General features: G+C 42.5%; 1 long non-coding RNA gene across 1 annotated transcript; it reads right to left on the bottom strand.

Moving 5' to 3' along the window:
- Window positions 1-9,022: 9,022 nt before the first annotated feature.
- LOC138663535 (uncharacterized) lies at window positions 9,023-15,958 on the bottom strand. Its single transcript, XR_011318209.1, has 2 exons — window positions 15,456-15,958; window positions 9,023-9,485 (listed from the first exon to the last, which is right to left on the bottom strand). It is a non-coding gene; the product is annotated as an uncharacterized lncRNA (long non-coding RNA).
- Window positions 15,959-16,196: the final 238 nt, after the last annotated feature.

The raw sequence follows: 16,196 nt of genomic DNA, 5'->3' as shown, positions 1-16,196 counted from the left end.
AGGAATTATCTTCCTGAGCATAACCCTTCCACTTAACCAAATACTGGAGTTTCCGTCTAGAAACACGAGAATCCAAAATCTTCTCTACAATATACTCCAACTCCGCCTCCACCAAAACCGGGGCAGGAGGATCAACAGATGGAACCACGGGTGCCACGTATCTCCGCAACAATGACCTATGGAATACGTTATGTATGGAAAAAGAATCTGGAAGGGTCAGACTAAAAGACACAGGATTAAGAACCTCAGAAATCCTATACGGACCAATAAAACGAGGTTTAAACTTAGGAGAGGAAACCTTCATAGGAATATGACGAGAAGATAACCAAACCAAGTCCCCAACCCGAAGTCGGGGACCCACACAGCGTCTGCGATTAGCGAAACGTTGAGCCTTCTCCTGGGACAAGGTCAAATTGTCCACTACATGAGTCCAAATCCGCTGCAACCTGTCCACCACAGTATCCACACCAGGACAGTCCGAAGACTCAACCTGCCCTGAAGAGAAACGAGGATGGAACCCAGAGTTGCAGAAAAACGGCGAAACCAAGGTAGCCGAGCTGGCCCGATTATTAAGGGCGAACTCAGCCAAAGGCAAAAAGGACACCCAGTCATCCTGATCAGCAGAAACAAAGCATCTCAGATATGTTTCCAAGGTCTGATTGGTTCGTTCTGTCTGGCCATTAGTCTGAGGATGGAAAGCCGAGGAAAAAGACAAGTCAATGCCCATCCTACCACAAAAGGCTCGCCAAAACCTCGAAACAAACTGGGAACCTCTGTCAGAAACGATATTCTCTGGAATGCTATGTAAACGAACCACATGCTGGAAAAACAATGGCACCAAATCAGAGGAGGAAGGCAATTTAGACAAGGGTACCAAATGGACCATCTTAGAGAAGCGATCACAGACCACCCAAATGACTGACATCTTTTGAGAGACGGGAAGATCTGAAATAAAATCCATAGAGATATGTGTCCAAGGTCTCTTCGGGACCGGCAAGGGCAAAAGCAACCCACTGGCACGAGAACAGCAGGGCTTAGCCCGAGCACAAATCCCACAGGACTGCACAAAAGTACGCACATCCCGCGACAGAGATGGCCACCAAAAGGATCTAGCCACTAACTCTCTGGTACCAAAGATTCCAGGATGACCAGCCAACACCAAACAATGAACCTCAGAGATAACTTTATTCGTCCACCTATCAGGGACAAACAGTTTCTCCACTGGACAATGATCAGGTTTATCAGCCTGAAATTTTTGCAGCACCCGCCGCAAATCAGGGGAGATAGCAGACACAATTACTCCCTCTTTGAGGATACCCACCGGCTCAGATACACCCGGAGAGTCGGGCACAAAACTCCTAGACAGAGCATCCGCCTTCACATTTTTAGAGCCCGGAAGATATGAAATCACAAAGTCAAAACGGGCAAAAAACAACGACCAACGAGCTTGTCTAGGATTCAAGTGCTTGGCGGATTCGAGATAAGTCAAGTTCTTATGATCAGTCAAGACCACCACGCGATGCTTAGCTCCTTCAAGCCAATGACGCCACTCCTCGAATGCCCACTTCATGGCCAGCAATTCTCGATTGCCCACATCATAATTTCGCTCAGCAGGCGAAAACTTCCTGGAAAAGAAGGCGCATGGTTTCATCACCGAGCAATCAGAACTTCTCTGTGACAAAACGGCCCCTGCTCCAATCTCAGAAGCATCGACCTCGACCTGGAACGGAAGCGAAACATCTGGTTGACACAACACAGGGGCAGAAGATAAACGACGCTTCAACTCTTGAAAAGCTTCCACAGCAGCAGAAGACCAATTGACCACATCAACACCTTTCTTGGTCAAATCGGTCAATGGTTTAGCAATACTAGAAAAATTGCAGATGAAGCGACGATAAAAATTAGCAAAGCCCAGGAACTTTTGCAGACTTTTCAGAGATGTCGGCTGAGTCCAATTATGGATGGCTTGGACCTTAACAGGGTCCATCTCGATAGTAGAAGGGGAAAAGATGAACCCCAAAAATGAAACCTTCTGGACACCAAAGAGACACTTTGATCCCTTCACAAACAAAGAATTAGCACGCAGGACCTGAAACACCGTTCTGACCTGCTTCACATGAGACTCCCAATCATCCAAGAAGATCAAAATGTCATCTAAGTACACAATCAGGAATTTATCCAGGTACTCTCGGAAGATGTCATGCATAAAGGACTGAAACACTGATGGAGCATTGGCAAGTCCGAATGGCATTACAAGATACTCAAAATGGCCCTCGGGCGTATAAAATGCAGTTTACCACTCATCGCCTCGCTTAATACGCACAAGATTATACGCACCACGAAGATCTATCTTGGTGAACCAACTAGCCCCCTTAATGCGAGCAAACAAATCAGATAATAATGGCAAAGGGTACTGAAATTTAACCGTAATCTTATTTAGAAGGTGGTAATCTATACAAGGTCTCAGTGAACCATCCTTCTTGTCTACAAAAAAGAACCCTGCTCCTAATGGCGACGATGACGGGCGAATATGCCCCTTCTCCAAAGACTCCTTCACATAACTCCGCATAGCGGCGTGCTCAGGCACAGATAAATTAAACAGTCGACCTTTTGGGAATTTACTACCAGGAATCAAATCGATAGCACAATCACAATCCCTATGCGGAGGTAGGGTATCGGACTTGGGCTCATCAAATATATCCCGGTAATCAGACAAGAACTCAGGAACCTCAGAAGGGGTGGATGACGAAATAGTCAGAAATGGGACATCACCATGTACCCCCTGACAATCCCAGCTGGACACAGACATGGATTTCCAATCTAATACTGGATTATGGACTTGTAGCCATGGCAACCCCAACACAACCATATCATGCAGATTATGCAACACCAGAAAGCGAATAACCTCCTGATGTGCAGGAGCCATGCACATGGTCAGCTGGGTCCAGTACTGAGGCTTATTCTTGGCCAAAGGCGTAGCATCAATTCCTCTCAATGGAATAGGACACTGCAAGGGCTCCAAGAAAAACCCACAATGCGTAGCATTCTCCAAGTCCATCAAATTCAGAGCAGCGCCTGAGTCCACAAATGCCATGACAGAATACGATGACAAAGAGCAGATCAAGGTAACGGACAGAAGAAATTTTGACTGTACCATACCAATGGTGGCAGACCTAGCGAACCGCTTAGTGCGCTTAGGACAATCAGAGATAGCATGAGTGGAATCACCACAGTAGAAACACAGCCCATTCAGACGTCTATGTTCTTGCCGTGCAACTCTGGTCCAAGTCCTATCGCACTGCATAGGCTCAGGTTTAAGCTCAGGTAATACCGCCAAATGGTGCACAGATTTACGCTCGCGCAAGCGTCGACAGATCTGAATGGCCAAAGACATAGACTCATTCAGACCAGCAGGCATAGGAAATCCCACCATGACATCCTTAAGGGCTTCAGAGAGACCTCTTCTGAAAATAGCTGCGAGCGCACCTTCATTCCACTGAGTGAGTACTGACCACTTTCTAAATTTCTGACAATATACCTCTATCTCATCCTGACCCTGACACAGAGCCAGCAAATTCTTCTCTGCCTGATCCACTGAATTAGGCTCATCGTACAGCAATCCGAGCGCCAGAAAAAATGCATCAACATTACTCAATGCAGGATCCCCTGGCGCAAGGGAAAATGCCCAGTCCTGAGGATCGCCACGCAAAAAAGAAATAACATGTCTCACTTGTTGAACTGGATCACCAGAGGAGCGAGGTTTCAAGGCCAGAAACAGTTTGCAATTATTTTTGAAATTCACAAACTTCGCTCTATCACCATAAAACAAATCAGGAATAGGAATTCTTGGTTCTAACATAGGCTTCTGAACCACCAAATCTTGAATCTTTTGTACATTTATAACGAGATTATCCAATGAAGAGCACAGACCCTGAATATCCATGTCCACACCTGTGTCCTGAACTACCCAAATGTCTAGGGGAAAAAAAAGGCAAAACACAATGCAAAGAAAAAAAAAATGGTCTCAGAACTTCTTTTTTTCCCTCTATTGAGAATCATTAGTACTTTTGGCTTCCAGTACTGTTATGAAAGGTTATTCAGTACCACAATGGACATAGAGGTCAGTGCACATACAGTGACCTGGCAATAACCCAAAAAACAAGAACGAGCTCTGAGATGTGGGAACTCTGTTGACCGCAATCCCTAATCCTCTCCAACCACACTAGAGGCAGCCGTGGATTGCGCCTAACGCTGCCTATGCAACTCGGCACGGCCTGAGAAACTAGCTAGCCTGAAGATAGAAAATAAGCCTACCTTGCCTCAGAGAAATACCCCAAAGGAAAAGGCAGCCCCCACATATAATGACTGTGAGTTAAGATGAAAAGACAAACGTAGAGATGAAATAGACTTAGCAAAGTGAGGCCCAACTTTCTGAACAGAGCGAGGATAGGAAAGGTAACTTTGCGGTCAACACAAAACCCTACAAAAACCACGCAAAGGGGGCAAAAAGACCCTCTGTGCCGTTAGTTCTGCGTCCCAGAGCTTCCAGCAAGCAGAAAAAACAAATTGACAAGCTGGACAGAAAAAAAAAAAACAGCAAACAAATAGCAAAGAGGAACTTAGCTATGCAGAGCAGCAGGCCACAGGAACGATCCAGGAGGAAACAGGTCCAATACTAGAACGTTGACTGGAAGCCAGGATCAAAGCACCAGGTGGAGTTAAATAGGGTAGCACCCAACGACTTCACCATATCACCTGAGGAAGGAAACTCAGAAGCCGCAGTACCACTTTCCTCCACCAACGGAAGCTCACAGAGAGAATCAGCCGAAGTACCACTTGTGACCACAAGAGGGAGCTCTGCCACAGAATTCACAACACCTAGCCCCAACTCTAGCCCCAACCCTAGCCCTATCCCTAACCATATCCCTAACCCTAATGGAAAAATAGATTTAAATACTTTTTTTTATTTTTTTAAGTTTCCCTAACTAAGGGGGTGATGAAGGGAGGTTTGATTTACTTTTATAGCGGGTTTTTTAGCGGATTTTTATGATTGACACCTGTCACACACTAAAAGATGTCTTTTATTGCAAAAAATATTTTTTGCATTACCACATTTTGAGACCTATAATTTTTCCATATTTTAGTCCACAGAGTGATGTGAGGTCTTGTTTTTTGCGGGACAAGTTGACGTTTTTATTGGTAACATTTTCGGGCACGTGACATTTTTTGATCGCTTTTTATTCCGATTTTTGTGAGGCAGAATGACTAAAAACCAGCTATTCATGAATTTATTTTGGGGGGGGCATTTATACCATTCCACGTTTGGTAAAATTGATGAAGCAGTTTTATTCTTCGGGTCAGTACGATTACAGCGATGCCTCATTTACATAATTTTTTTCATGTTTGGCGCTTTTATACGATAAAAACTATTTTATAGAAAAAATAATTATTTTTGCATCGCTTTATTCTGAGGACTGTAACTTTTTATGGCGGCTCGTTTTTTGCGGGACAAGATGCCATTTTCAGCGGTACCATGGTTATTTATATTCGTCTTTTTGATTGCGTGTTATTCCACTTTTTGTTGGGTGGTATGATAATAAAGCGTTGTTTTTTGCCTTTTTTTTTTTTTTTTTTTTTTTTACGGCGTTCACTGAAGGGGTTTATTAGTGGGACAGTTTTATAGGTCGGGTCGTTACGGACGTGGCGATACTAAATATGTGCACTTTTATTGTTTTTTTTTCTATTTAGATAAAGAAATGTATTTATGGGAACAATATATATATATATTTTTTTCTTTATTTAGGAATTTTTAAAAAAAAATTTTTTTTACACATTTAAATTTTTTTTTTTTTTTAGTTTTTTACTTCGTCCCAGGGGGGACATCACTGTATATTGACAGATCGCTGATCTGACACTTTGCAGAGCACTGTGTCAGATCAGCGATCTGACATGCAGGGCTCCTGGCTTACCAGCGCCTGCTCTGAGCAGGCACTTGGTAAGCCACCTCCCTGCAGGACCCGGAAGTAGCCCCGATGCCATTTTGGATCCGGGGCCTGCAGGGAGGAGATGCTCGGTACAAGGTGAGCACATTGCCTTGTACCGATCCCTGCGCGATGCTTCCCTGTACCGCCGGAACACTGTGATCATGTTTGGTCGCAGTGTGCCGGGGGTTAATGTGCCGGGAGCGGTCCGTGACCGCTCCTAGCACATAGTGCCAAATGTCAGCTGTGATAGTCAGCTGACACCGGCCGCGATCCCCCCGTGAGCGCGACCGATCGCGTATGATGTACTATCCCGTCACTGGGAATTAAGTCCCAGGTCACCTTGACAGGATAGTACGTCATATGGGATTAAGGGGTTAAAGTGTTTTGCTGCGGCTCAGCAGGAGGACTGGACTTCATTCTTACATCTTCCTCAGGTCGCTTTCAACAGTCAGATTAATCAGTGCACTGTCGCCTTTTTTTTCTAAATGATGGTTTTCATCCCCAATTTGTGAATTTTCTAAGATGAGTTCTGAATGTCATGGGTTGGAGGTCGCCAAACAGAAACATGAGGATGTTACTTAATTACCGTATATACTCGAGTATAAACCGAGATTTTCAGCCCATTTTTTAGGCTGAAAATGCCCCTCTCGGCTTATACTCAAGTCATTGTCCCAGGGGGTCGGCCGGGGAGGGGGAGCGGCAGCTGTCCATCATACTCACCTACTCCTTGTGCATCTCTGCACGTCCTTGCTTCTCCAACGCCCGCAGCTCTTCCTGTGTTCAGCGGTCACGTGGTACCGCTCATTAAAGTAATGAATATGGACCCGACTCCACTCCCATAGGGGTGGCGCGCATATTCATTACTTTAATGAGCTGTGATAACTGAACACAGGAACAAGCTGCCAGCGCCAGAGACCATCTCTCAGTGAGAAGCTGCTAGGGACAGTGCCAGGAGCTGGTGAGTGTAACGGGAGAGGGTGAGCATTCTGATATTCACCTGTCCCCGCTGGACAGTGTCTTCTGCGTTTTTTGGCTGTGACGTTCAGGTCAGAGGGCGCGATGACGTGTTTAGTGTGCACGCCGCCCTCTGCCTAAACAGTCACTGCAGAGGATGCGGAAGACAGCGCAGCGGTGGAATGGGGACAGGTGAATATCGCAAGTGCCGGTGTCCCCGCCTGCTCAGGACAAGAGGTGAGTATGTCATTTTTTTTTTTATCGCACTTGCATTGTATGGGGCAAATGTTTCTATGGAGCTTTTTGTACAGAGTTCAAAATATGAGAGGTGGTAGAAGGGTAAGGGGAGAGATGGCTTCTGAGAGGTGGCATATCACAGAGGGGGGTGATGGCATATGGAGGGGGGAGATCTCATGTGAGAGATAGCATATGATGGGGAAATGGCTTATGAGAGGGGGAGGAGATGGCATATGGAGGGGGAGATCTCATGTGTGAGATGACATATGTGAAGAGCTGGCCACTTATTAAAGACTATTGGACAAATGGACATAGAGTGGCATCCACAGCTCTATGGGATGCAGACTTTTTCCAGCACTGAGCACCGTTTACATTGATATTATTTAATTTTATTAGATATTTGCTCTCTGTGTTTTATTAGTGATTTTCTTGCTCATCAGTTCAGCCTCAGGAATCAATGTTTTCATTCAGTGACAGCAAGCAGAGGCAGACATGCAGGCTGGATCTTATGGATGCCTAAGGCCAGGCAGGAGATTGCTAAAGGTATAGCAATCATTCTATTAATCTCATCTGTATCTCAAGGTCTCAAGCCATTGTTGTGTCAGCAGTTAGGCCCATTATGTGGATTGGGATAGTAGACCCAGGAGAGCCATCACCACAGAGGGTCTCACATGCAGACTCAGATGATGGGTTTACGGAATATACTTCATTATTTTGAGCTAAAAGCAAATGTTTAAGTAGGAGGGAGAATAAGAAGCCAAATGTTTAGTGAGGAGTTGTTGGAATGACGTGAACAGGATCAAGGCTGAGGTGGATGGATGGCCTATGGAGTCTTGGAAATTGGTTGCTGGCTGTGCTGGACCCCCTGCTATGATTGAGGGATCTGTTGTTTGGATTTCACAAACTTTCTTAAGGATTGCTGGTCCTGGATACATGGACGTCGGTTGTGTTATTGTCATCTGGAGGAGCCTAGACTGTGACTGCACACTATAATGGTGAGAAATACGAAATCTGTGGGCCAACTAAAAGTTGTGAGACAGTGAGTAACGCCTGGTATGGAGGCAATGGGACTATCGGCCCCCGGGAGGGACTCTTGTGGTCTGGGGACAATGTATTTCGGCCATCTACCTGGATTTGTTGTACACGTCATGTCAGCTAGTAGGAGTCACAGGTCATATCATTTATGAATGAGGTTCACATCACATCATTTTGGGCTCGCTCGCAGGAGTAGCCATATTGGCCGAGTTCAATCTGATAAAAAGAGGAATTGCACTTGGACCAATGTTATTCAAGGAGGCATTGGCAAACTGTGTATTATTTCTAAGCTGTCTCCGGCATGAGAAAAATTTCTCAGCATGTTACAATTTCACTATGAAAACTTTACTGTGCGTGAAAAATACAGTAAGCGGACCTTCAGTATGAGCTGCTGGTTAAAAAAAATCAAATTGTACACGGACATCAGACAAATAAAAAATTTTTTTACCACAGTGAAAATCGCAGAACTAATTATTCATCCTTTGGTACAAGTGCTATAATGTAAGTCCTTCTTTTTTGAAAACAAGCATGCATTCATTTTACTATGGGATCACCTTACACAATAGAACTTGTGTCCACTATGAAGTTATCCTAATTTACAAGTCTAAAAACAAAAATGTCACAGACCCGTAAAGAAGCACGCATTCACACCGGTCACATTCTGATAGTTATATTACACATTTTGCCTCACTATACGGACATCAGATACTTGCCCGCTTATGTGATGGCTTGTGTCTGACATTTGTGAAACGCTAAGGAGAAAAAGTATACAGAAGAACAGAAAGCAAAAAGAGCAAAAGAGCTTTTTGGGATTTTGGGGGATAATTCAATTATTTTATTGAATAATTTCAAAAATCAAATATGTTAAATTACTTTTTTATAGAGAAGTTTTGTACAGGGAGTTTCAGGAGATGAGCCGAGCGTTTCAAGATCCGAAAAGCATATCGTCTCTCCAGCCCCAAAAATGAAATATGTTAAATTACTTTTTTATAGAGAAGTTTTGTACAGGGAGTTTCAGGAGATGAGCCGAGCGTTTCAAGATCCGAAAAGCATATCGTCTCTCCAGCCCCAAAAATGAAGAACAGCACAAAGAAGCTGAGGTTGTTCCCGATGTAGAGAAATGGTGGAGCTGTGGACAATGTATTCGGCTGCCAACTGCAAGGAGTGCGCTTGCTGTAGAGATATTCATAGTTTGATAGAGGGGGATTGTGAGCTCACCATGCCATGTCATCCGATGTTGAGATCTGTGTGTCCGGTGCCAATCCTGCTGGGGACCTTCAGCCAAAGATTCAAGGACAAGAGGAAATGAGCGGCACATCCGTCCAACAATAGGTAAAAATCATTTCATGCTTTATTCAAGATTCATTAAAAACATGGAATCCAAAATATATACAGTTAGGTCCATATATATTTGGACAGAGACAACATTTTTCTAATTTTGGTTATAGACATTACCACAATGAATTTTAAACAAAACAATTCAGATGCAATTGAAGTTTAGACTTTCAGCTTTCATTTGAGGGTATCCACATTAAAATTGGATGAAGGGTTTAGGAGTTTCAGCTCCTTAACATGTGCCACCCTGTTTTTAAAGAGACCAAAAGTAATTGGACAATTGACTCCAAGGCTATTTCATGGACAAGTGTCGGCAATCCCTTCGTTATGTCATTCTCAATTAAGCAGATAAAAGGCCTGGAGTTGATTTGAGGTGTGGTGCTTGCATTTGGAAAGTTTTGCTGTGAAGTAAACATGCGGTCAAAGGAGCTCTCCATGCAGGTGAAACAAGCCATCCTTAAGCTGCAAAAACAGAAAAAACCCATCTGAGAAATTGCTACAATATTAAGAGTGGCAAAATCTACAGTTTGGTACATCCTGAGAAAGAAAGAAAGCACTCGTGAACTCATCAATGCAGAAAGACCTGGGCGCCCACAGAAGACAACAGTGGTGGATGATCACAGAATAATCTCCATGGTGAAGAGAAACCCCTTAACAGCCAACCAAGAGAACAACACTCTCCAGGAGGTAGGCGTATTAATATCCAAATCTACCATAAAGAGAAGACTGCATGAAAGTAAATACAGAGGGTTCACTGGATGGTGCAAGCCACTCATAAGCACCAAGAATAAAAAGGCTAGACTGGTTTTGCTAAAAAACATCTAAAAAAGCCAACACAGTTTTGGAAGAACATTCTTTGGACAGATGAAACCAAGATCAACCTCTACCAGAATGATGGAAAGAGAAAAGTATGGCGAAGGCGTGGTACAGCTCATGATCCAAAGCATACCACATCATCTGTAAAACACGGCGGAGGCAGTGTGATGGCTTGGGCATGCATGGCTGCCAGTGGCCCTGGGTCACTAGTGTTTATTGATGATGTGACACAGGACAGAAGCAGCTGAATGAATTCTGAGGTATTCAGAGACATACTGTGTGCTCAGATCCAGCCAAATGCAGCAAAACAGATTGGTTGTTGTTTCATACTACAGATGGACAATGACCCAAAACATAAAGCCAAAGCAACCAGGAGTTTATTAAAGCGAAGAAGTGGAATATTCTAGAATGGCCAAGTCAGTCACCTGATCTCAACCCAATTGAGCATGCATTTCACTTGTTAAAGACTAAACTTCAGACAGAAAGGCCCACAAACAAACAGCAACTGAAAACCACCGCAGTGAAGGCCTAGCAGAGCATCAAAAAGGAGGAAACACAGCGACTGGTGATGTCCATGAGTTCAAGACTTCAGGCAGTCATTGCCAACAAAGGCTTTTCAACCAAGTACTAAAAATGAACATTTTATTTAAAATTATTTAATCTGTCCAATTAGTTTTAGTCCCTTTAAAAACAGGGTTGCACATGTTAAGGAGCTGAAACTCCTAAACCCTTCATCCAATTATAATGTGGATACCCTCAAATAAAAGCTGAAAGTCTGAACTTCAACTGCATCTGAATTATTTTGTTTCAAATTCACTGTGATAATGACTATAACAAAAATTTGAAAAATGTTGCCTCTGTCCAAATATATATGGACCTAACTGTATATATATATATACATATATATAAAACCTGACGCGTTTCTGGTGTCGTAGCGTCCTTAGTCATCGGATATGGCAGGATATTCTGAATGAACTATTAAATAGCTCTAAGCCAATTACAACATAGGTGGAAAATCATTGTGAAGCATGAAGCACAGGAGTGACCACAGGCTACATAGATCCATCATGGTAATACGGCTAATTTACAGGAGGACTCAGTATAATAAACAGAACATTATACAAAAAGCCATCATATACCAATGTCTGTAAAAATACTGCAATATTCTGATGACTCCCAACAAACTCCAGCTGCCATAGTGTTACACAAATTATACTAGTTCACAGTAAAACAATCTATAGTCCAGCATTATGTACATACTGACTAACAAGGAACTCCTCACAGTCTGGATACACATTAATCACATAAATGTAGACCCGTCCATTGAATTTAATCATGACAAAGAAAAATCCTTCCACAGAACAACAAAGCACAAAATACCACGTTTAAGGGGGATTGTGACTGGCCGGCTGTGATTTATGTTGTGTGCATACGGGGTTAAGCTCGAGAGCGGCACTGTCACATGGTCTGGCGGGAGACGGTCACATGAAATGTGTGCACCAATTTTATTAAACTTATAATAAAACACCATTTACATTGTTCGATAGCAAAAAGATCACAGTGTGCAGACAAATGGAACCAAAGGAATATTGGAGTCATACATGAATTGTATAGGAACTATATAGATACCATGGATAGGGATTTGTTTATGAAGGAGCCATGCATACGGATTTCATTACATCATAAATTATTGTGCCATATTCATGAGATCAGACAAATTATAATCCCAGATATAAAAGCTGCCTACTGATTGTACAACCATAGTGTGTGGTAGAATAGATGCACGTCTATAAAACCATTTTTGTTCGACTGGTGCCCTTCAGGATTTAACTGATGCAGTTGAGAAATATATATCTATATATTGAGTATACAGTATATTCGTCTGGCCGGTGTGAATTCGCCAAAAGGGATAGCATCCATGTTATGTTTAGGGTGTCAACTACTAGAAAGGATTGTATTGCCTGCAATGTCTTTGCTAAAAAGTATTGTGCCAACCTTATTGCTTGATGGTATACCTGGAAGCATAAGGTCTAAAAAAAAGGGAACTGAGATATTTGGTTTGTCAGCTGTGAACCGTAAAGTGTAATAATTGGTGTTGATGTACTGAAGAAACTGAGGAACAATTGATGTCACCTGTCCACACTATGAGAAGTTTGCCCACATTGCATCCATACCATGCTATGTGAGAAAAGAAAGTTACTGATGGTTAATATAAAATGTTCCTCCCATACAGTGGAAAGTGTTCAGACCCCTTTAAATGTTTCACTTTTTGTTTCATTGCAGAAATTTGGTAAACTCAAAAAAGTTATTTTTTTTCTCATTAATGTACTCTGCACCCTATCTTGACTGAAAAAAACAGAAATGTAGAAATTTTTGCAAATTTATTAAAAAAGAAAAACTGAAATATCACATGGTCATAAGTATTCAGACCCTTTGCTCAGTAGTGAGTAGAAGCAACCTTTTGAGCTAGTACAGCCATGAGTCTTCTTGGGAATGATGCAACAAGTTTTTCACACCTGGATTTGGGGATCCTCAGCCATTCTTCTTTGCAGAATCTCTCCAGTTCCATCAGGTTTGATGGTGAACATTGGTGAAAAGCCATTTTCAGGTCTCTCCAGAGATGCTCAATTGGGTTTAGGTCAGGGCTCTGGCTAGGCCAGTCAAGAATGGTCACAGAGTTGTTCTGAAGCCACTTTTTTTTAAATTTTAGCTATGTGCTTAGGGTCATTGGTTCGCTGGAAGGTGAACCTTCAGACAAATATCTCTATACTTGGATACATTCACGTTCCCTTCAATTGCAACCAGTCATCCTGTCCCTGCAGCTGAAAAACACCCCCATAGCATGATGCTGCCACCACCATGTTTCACTGTTGGTATTATATTGGGCACACATACCACTTATAATTTTTACCAAAAAGGTCTATCTTCATTTCATCAGACCAGAACATCTTATTTCTCATAGCCTGGGAGTCCTTCTTGTGTTTTGTTTTTTTTAGCAAACTCATTGCAGGCTTTCATATGTCTTGCAATGAGGAGAAGTTTCCATCAGGCCACTCTGCCATAAAGGCCCAACTGGTGGAGGGCTGCAGTGATAGTTGACTTTGTGGAACTTTCTCCCGTCTCCCTACTGCATCTCTGGAGCTCAGCCACAGTGATCTTGGGATTCTTCTTTATCTCTCCTACCAAGGGCTTTCTCCCATGATTGCTCAATTTGGCTGGACGGACAGGTCTTAGAAGACTTCTGGTCCCAAACTTTTTCCATTTAAGGATTATGGAGGCCACTGTGCTCTTAGGAACCTTGAATACTGCAGAAATTCTTTTGTAACCGTGGCCAGATCTGTGCCGTGCCACAATTCTGCCTCTGAGCACTTTGGCCAGTTCCTTTGACCTCATGATTCTCATTTGATCTGATATGCACTGTGAGCTGTCAGGTCTTATATAGACAGGCCTTTGCAAATTAAGTCCTATCAGTTTAATTAAACACAGTTGGACTCCAATAAAGGAATAGAACCATCTCAAGGAGGATCACAAGGAAATGGACAGCATGTGACTTAAATATGAGTGTCTGAGCAAAGAGTCTGAATACTTATGACCATGTGATATTTCAGTTTATCTTTTTTATTAAATTTGCAAAAATTTCTACATTTCTGTTTTTTTTTTTCAGTCAAGATTGGGAGCAGAGTGCACATTAATGTGAAAAAAAAACCTTTTTAGAATTTACCAAATGGCTGCTTTGAAGCAAAGTGAAAAAATTAAAGGGGTCTGAATACTTTCCATACTCACTGTATATATTTGTATGATCAATATAATCTATATTTATGTGATCAATGTGATTTCAGACACTGAGGAATACCTTGTTAGGCTGGAGTCACACTTAATGTGTGAAAAATCAGTCCAAGTCTTCCTGCCGAGAGTCGCAGGAGTGTAATGCGAGTGTCTTGCGAGTGCATTCTGATTACTCACACCTAGCATCCGATTGACATCCGAATGCAGTGTGATTGCTATCCGATTTTAACATGAGCTTTTACATACAGCAATTCTCTGTAATTTACACATCGCTTTCAAAGGAAATATTCTTCAAAACACAGATAGATAGAATAGAGGCCGGCAATTAATCTGCCGCGTACAGTATAATCACAGAGTGACAGGTTAGGATAGAATAGATATATACATATAGAATACATAGATGTATAGATGTCAGTGACACACATATATATGTATTTATATTGCATAGATACTGTAGATAGAAGTAAAGCTGGTAATTCATCTTCCGGGTTCTGTAAAATCACTGCCGGAGTCGACAGGATAGAAGAGATGGATTACATACAGTAAATACAAATAGAATAGACAGATATATAGATGTCAGTTGCAAATACAATTACACAGTGTGTGTGTGCAAATTACTGTACATGCATTTAATAAAAGAATATTTTTTTGAAAATAAATGGCATGGGCTCCGACACAGTTTTCGTAACTAGGAAAGGGCTGATGTTTATAGCCTGGGAAGAGGGTAATATCTATGAAGCGTCCCAGGCTGTTAATATCAGCTCACAACTGTATACTTACCTTTACTGGCTATTAAAATGGGAGACCCCCCAAAAAATGATGTGGGGTCCCCTATATTTAATAACCAGCTAAAGCTATGCAGACAGCTGCGGGCTGATATTATTAGCTTAGGAAGGGGCTATGGATATTACCCCTTACCAGGCTAAAAACATCAGCTTTCAGCCACCCCAGAAGTGGCACTTCCTTAACATGCGCCAATCATGGCACTTAGCCTCGCTCTTCTCACTTGCCCTGTAGCGATGGCAAGTGGGGTAATAGTTAGGCGGAATTATGTCACCTTTGTATTGTCTGGTGACATCAAGCCCCATGGCTAGTAATGAAGAGGCGTCAATAAGACACCCCATTACTAACCCCATAGTCATATTGTAAGAAAACACAGACACTCAGAAAAAGTCCTTTAATTGAAAGAAAGACACATACTTCTTTAATATTCTGGATTAAACCATACTTACAACCTCGCCCATTCCCCTGATGCCATTGTCATCTGCAAAAGAGGTAAAAAAAAAAAACAACAATAAAGTTCCTCACCTGTCCACAGAGATGTTTTTAATCCATTAGTCCCATCACAGGTTCAGCTCTGCTAAATCTAGATGGCAGGCCAATATAAGCAGGAAAAAGGATTCTCTCATGGGTGGGTTCTCTGGTGTATAACAAAATCTGATTTCTGGTTAAAACATTTCCCACATTCTGAACAGGAAAAAGTCTTCTCCCCTGTGTGAGTTCTCTGGTGGCTAACAAGAACCGATTTATAGCTAAAACATTTCCCACATTTTGAACAGGAAAAAGGCCTTTCCTGTCATGATCCCAATGGCAGGGGATCACTAAAGGACAAGCACAGATACAAACAAGCTCTAGGGCGATGGAACCTGAGCTGACCGCGACCCTGAACCTTACACACAAATAAAAGTAGCCGGGGAACGTGCCTACGATGATCCTAGACGTCTCGCTCCAGCCGAAGATCTAACTTCCCCTATTAGAAGAAACACAGACCTCTCTTGCCTCCAGAGAAATTCCCCACAGAAATAGCAGCCCCCCACATATAATGACGGTGAAATGAGAGGAAAGCACATACGCAGTATGAAAACAGTTTCAGCAAAATGAGGCCCGCTAAAGCTAGATAGCAGAGGATACAAAAGTGAACTGCGCGGTCAGCGAAAAACCCTTCAAAAAACCATCCTGAAATTACTTGAACTCATGTGCCAACTCATGGTACATGAGGAGCAATTTCAGCCCACTAGAGCAACCAGCAGCAAGAATCACATATCTGCA

The sequence above is a fragment of the Ranitomeya imitator genome, chromosome 2 (assembly GCF_032444005.1).
Source record: "Ranitomeya imitator isolate aRanImi1 chromosome 2, aRanImi1.pri, whole genome shotgun sequence".
Taxonomy (NCBI): Eukaryota; Metazoa; Chordata; class Amphibia; order Anura; family Dendrobatidae; genus Ranitomeya; species Ranitomeya imitator.
The sequence above is the reverse complement of the archived record's forward strand: the minus strand, read 5'-3'. Positions and strand labels throughout refer to the sequence as shown.